At 31.4% G+C, this 5,496-nt stretch overlaps 1 long non-coding RNA gene across 1 annotated transcript; it reads right to left on the bottom strand.

The window, feature by feature from the left end:
* Positions 1-794: 794 nt before the first annotated feature.
* LOC108382361 (uncharacterized) lies at positions 795-1,840 on the bottom strand. Its single transcript, XR_001849682.1, has 2 exons — positions 1,518-1,840; positions 795-977 (listed from the first exon to the last, which is right to left on the bottom strand). It is a non-coding gene; the product is annotated as an uncharacterized LOC108382361 (long non-coding RNA).
* Positions 1,841-5,496: the final 3,656 nt, after the last annotated feature.

Genomic DNA, 5,496 nt, shown 5'->3' on the forward strand with positions numbered 1-5,496 from the left:
CGGAATTTTTCTACTCGTTGCACCAACGTGTGAAATGAAAAATTTTGAGTATAATTCGTCAACTTCATGTTGCCATTATTGGCGATTTCTTGCGCAAATGGCTTTTTGTGTAGGTATTCTTCATACTGCCAGTAGTGAACCATTTACCATTTGGAGGAAGAACTCAACACAGAGAGAAAACAAAAGACGGTTTACAATTTTGGGCTGCCCCTTTTAAATTTTCAGCAGACCAATTAGGAAATTCAGACTTTCTGGTTTTCAATTGAAATTAATATGACTTAGAAATATTTTTTAAAAACAGCCACTGTATAAATAACTGCGTGCCATTTTTTCTTTAATACAAAAAACTTAGAAAAAAAATACTTTCACACTTTTCCAGTAAAACCACAAATTAAAAAGTGACCAATCGGTCGTAAAGGGTTAAGATTTTTATTTGGGGAAATCATGTGCCAATCAATAAAAAATAATTTTATTTTTAAGTAATCTACTTGTTTGGTCATAATTAATTTTTGTCATAAAAATGCCTTTTAGCTTAAACGAACTCCGCTAAAGAGCTTAAAAAATTAAAGATTAAAAAATTAATGCTAACTGTAAACGTCGAATTATCATTTGCACCAATTAATTTAAAGTAATAACAAACAAAAAATCAACAAAAACAAAATTTACATTACTTTTTTTCGCAACTAGGCTAAACAAAGAAAAAACTTAAAACAGCAAGTACCGGCAAAGTCAAAAAATTTCCGCAAAGCGAAATAGAAAAAAATTAAAATTTTACGCAATTGCTGCGTACACATACTCAGCTAAGCAGCCAATTTTGAACACTTTGTTATTGTTATACTTGTTCTTTTTTTTTAATATTTTTCTTTAATTATTCACTGCTGTTTGCCTTTTATTGCCTCTCGCTTTATTACTTAATTTCGGTTCAGCTTTTTTCGGCACACACTCACATTACACAAAACACTTTGTTGTTGTGACGGCTGAAAAGAAGACGCAGACTGCACTTGAAGAGATAGAAAAGCAACAACAACAAATTTTAGCGTCTCGCAGTTTACTTTATCACTGTTTTTTTTTGCTGGTACACAACCTTTGCTAATTTACAGCAAAATTTTCAACAAATTTGGATTTTCAAGTTGTTTATTGCAATCAAAACACACACGCGGCCGACGTATACCTATTACTTCTGTTTTTTTTTTACGGTTTTCAATAGAAAATAACACGCAATGTCCGTTTCCGTTGCGCAATGTGTAGACCGCGCTACAAACTTAAAAAAAAAATTAGTTTGAAAAATTTTTTTTTTTCGTTCGCAATTTTACTGTGTTTTGAAGCACTTGCTCGCTCAGCTTCAGCCACGATTCGCTCCGTTTCGATGCGCTACGCTTCGATTCTTCGGTCTCGTCTGCCTTCTGGCTCACTTTTGTTTTGTTGCTGTTTTTTTTTTTTTGTATATTAACTGCTTTTGTTTGTTTACCTATGTATGTATGCATGTATTGTTGCTATTGTTGTAGTTGTTTATTTACTTTTGGTATCGTTGCCACTTTGACAATTGTTTATCCTCTACCGCTCGAGACATTCGCCCACTTTACTACTCAATTTAGCTATTGTTGTAAATTCTCAACTTAACAGGCAAGCAACAATAATAATGCACAAACACCTTGTGATTTTACAAGCGTAAAGTATTTTATATCTTTTCAGGTTCTTCTATTTATTCATGTACTATGTATTTTTTTGCTCTGTTTCAGACCGCTGTGTTAAGAATTTTTCAAAATTTGGTACACGCATAACCATCCGCTTCGTACAACCGCACCGTGTGGAATCTAAAAGACAACTGAGCGCACAAGCCCAAACAACGACATCATAGCAAGTTCCGCACACGACCACCGGCCAGACAGGCAGTCAACTAGCAAAGCTAAAGTGCCACCAGACGCCACCACCCCCCTCAACTAAAACAAACCTCTTTATTGCGAGCGAGCTTCATGCTCTGCTGTCGGTAGGTGAGCATATCCATTTAGCATTCTATTGGGTTGTATCGAATTGGATTTGGATTGTATTGAATTGGAGTATCTGAGCATCTGCGAGTTACGCCTGTTTGTTGGCTTGCAAAAGCATCTGACAGTGGCGGTTTCTTGCTACCTCGTGGGGGAGAGTCGGCTATGCTGTCGGTAGGTGGCATATGGCGGTCTTACATATTGCCCGGTGGTGGAACGCATTCGATGCGGTTTATGCTCTTCCAATTGGTTATGCTCAGTCGATGGTAGCATGAGAGTTGATGGTTTTCATATAGGGGAGTGTTATTATATAGGGAAAATCGCATGCAATTTTTTCCACTGCTGACTTTGAGTGAGATTATAAATGTAAAGTGAGTAAATTAATTGAATTAAGTATTGTGATTTTGCAAATATGATTAAAGAATTACTAATGTACAACGCCAGCATTGAATTTGACATTTCAAACATGCGGCAGCTCTATTCAGAAACCTAAAAAATACTCCTTAATGTTGCGTCTAAATCCGTTCCGCCGTTTCTAAGTGAAGGGGGGTTCCGCATGGAGTCGCTAAGAAAAGCACTAACTTCGAAGTAACGGTGCATATCTGATGACCTTCACAAAAATGCCTTGTGAGTATTGCATTCAAACAAATATATGTTGATAGATATAAATTTTCGAATAGATGGCAACCCCAAACAAATATATTTTTAAACTAAAGTTTTTTTAAAATTCTTACGCATGACACCATATTTTAAAATTTCATTTAACTTGTGTATGAGTTGTAAATAAATTCCATTTTTCGAACAGGTGGCAATCATATTTAAAAGTATTTTCAAACTGAAATCGTCTTAAATCTCTTTCGTTTGATATTGTGATACATATTTCAATTAACTGATGAATTAAATTGGATTTGATTTTTGAAACACATGGCAACTCTCCCAAATAGAGTACAGAAATAAACCCCCTTTCAATCACATTTTGCTTGATACCAAACTTTTAATAATTAATTTTACTTATGAAACAATTTGAATTAAACTTTTGCAACAGTGGACAACCCTTCTCAATCATTTTAGAAAATTGTATCTGTTCAAACTAAAGATTTCTTACCACTCATTTGTTTGACACCCATATGTTATTATTTCATATAACTTGTGTCTACACAATTTAAAGTAATTCGACTCTTAAAGAAGATAGCAACCCTCTTCAAAATATTTTAAACTTAAAACTGTTTCGTCTGGCGCCCATAGGGTGATATATTTTTCAACCACCTTAATTCAAATTGAAATTGGTTTTTAAACCGGTGGCAACCCTCTTGCATTTAGTTAAGAAATTAAGATTTTTTAGACCCATTTCGAATAATAATCATATTCCAGTAGTTGCTTTTTTTTATAACTTGAACTGAGTTTTTTAAAGGGTGGCAACCCTTTTCGAAAATGTAAAACGTGAACAAATGTGATGACGTGAACAAAGAATCCTTTCCCGTATTAGAGATATAGGTGATTTGTGGTTTAGGAATTATGAACTATGGACTAGGAATTAAGAATTCTGAATTATTAGTTATTAATAATGAATTCTTATGAAACAAGAATTTTAAATTGTGAATTACGAATTGTGTGTTATAAATCATAAATCACGAATTATGATCTAAGGAGTATGAGTTGTGAATAACGAATTATTCGTTATAAATTATGAACTATAAATTACAAATTCAGAATTATGAATTCTGAACTACGAATTATTAATTATAAATTATGATGTAGAAATTCTGAATAAGCAATGATAAACTGTTAATTAGGGATTACAAAGTATGAACTATGAATTATGGTTTAAGAATTATGAATTAGGAGCTATGTAGCATTAACTTTAAATTACGAATTATAAGTCATGTATTATGAGTTATGAATTATAAAGTGTGTATTATAAATTATAAACTATGTATATCAAATCAGGGTTAATAAACTATTAGGGATTAGTGATGAGTTGTGTGCTATGAACTATGAATTAAGAATTATAAAATTATTAGTGGTTTAAAATGAATTATAGTCTAGGAGTTATGACTTATTAACGAATTATAAAACTTGTTTTTATTATTAAACAATCAATTTTAAATTATGAATCGTGTATATCATGGAATTAAAAATTATAAACTATTTATTTATTTATAATTCAATTATGACTTTGGATTACGAATTATGAGTTATGAAGTATGTATGAGTTACGGATTGTTTAATTGAAGTGTTTAATTGTAAATGATAACTCATGAATTATGAATTATAAATTGTGAATTATGGATTAAGAATTAAGAATTAAGAATTTTTAGTTTTTGAATCATGCATAAAATTATCTATTAAGACTCATGAGTAAAAAAACCAAAAATTAATAATCGCGAAACTTTTAATCATAAACATTGAGTTATGTGGTATGAGTTATTATGTATTACGAAATATGACTCATAAATTATTAATTATGAATTATAAATCATATATTAAAAGTTATGAATTTTCTACTATTTATAAATGATGGGTTAAGAAGCAAGAATTGCGAACTATTATTTAGGAATTGTAAATTGCAAATTTTGAATTGTGAATTATGAATTATGAGCTTATAATTAAGGCAGATGACCTATGAATTGTGAATAACGATTTTTTTGATTAAAAATGATGAATTATAAATTGAGAATTCTGACATTGGGTTGTGAGGTGTATATTATCAATTTTGACTTATCAATTAAGAATTATGGATTTAAATTTACGAATTATGGCAATTTTCCAACTGATACTCATAGTTCATAAACCTTGGCTTTTTAATAAAACTTTCTGCAACTTAAAATTTTGTATGAGTTCCGATAATTGGAAAACAAAGCGAAAGTGACAAAGAATTTGCAATAAAATCCAATAAAAACACTGCAAAGAAAAGTGTTTGTTGTATGAGGGAATGAGTTTTAATTGCTGTTACTGAAAGCCAACAAAGTATTTTTATCAGTACCAGTAAACATATATACATTAGGGCTGGTCAATTTGTATGGGATATTTTTTCGACTCTGCGCTTAAAGCACATGAGGATGCTACGTGTAATTATAAGCAAATTTACCGAAGAAACCACAGATCTAAAATTTATTCGCAGTTTGCTAAATCTCGAAAATAGGTTTCTTAGCATTTTTCTGCTGTGAGGTAAAGAAGCGCTAAATTACAAAAAAAAAACTGCTATAAAGCGTTTTTTGCTATGAGGAATCCGTTTCTGCACTTATCTTTTTCTTAAACCTTCCACTAGAGGACGCATCAGTGATTTCAGATTTTCTTCGAAACTTATTTTGCAATTTGGCATAACCCAAATTGATTTTAGACCTATGGTTTCTTCGGCAAATTAACTTAGAATCACACGAGGCATCTTTTTGTGCTGTACGCACATAGTAAAAAAATATTGACCCACCCTAACATACATACATATGTACATAATTTTTTTTTTATATAAGTATGTACATACATATGTTTGCCCATTACATACCAGTGATAA

Source organism: Rhagoletis zephyria, unplaced genomic scaffold (assembly GCF_001687245.7).
Source record: "Rhagoletis zephyria isolate East Lansing unplaced genomic scaffold, Rhagoletis_zephyria_1.1 Rzeph_scaffold_26543, whole genome shotgun sequence".
Taxonomy (NCBI): Eukaryota; Metazoa; Arthropoda; class Insecta; order Diptera; family Tephritidae; genus Rhagoletis; species Rhagoletis zephyria.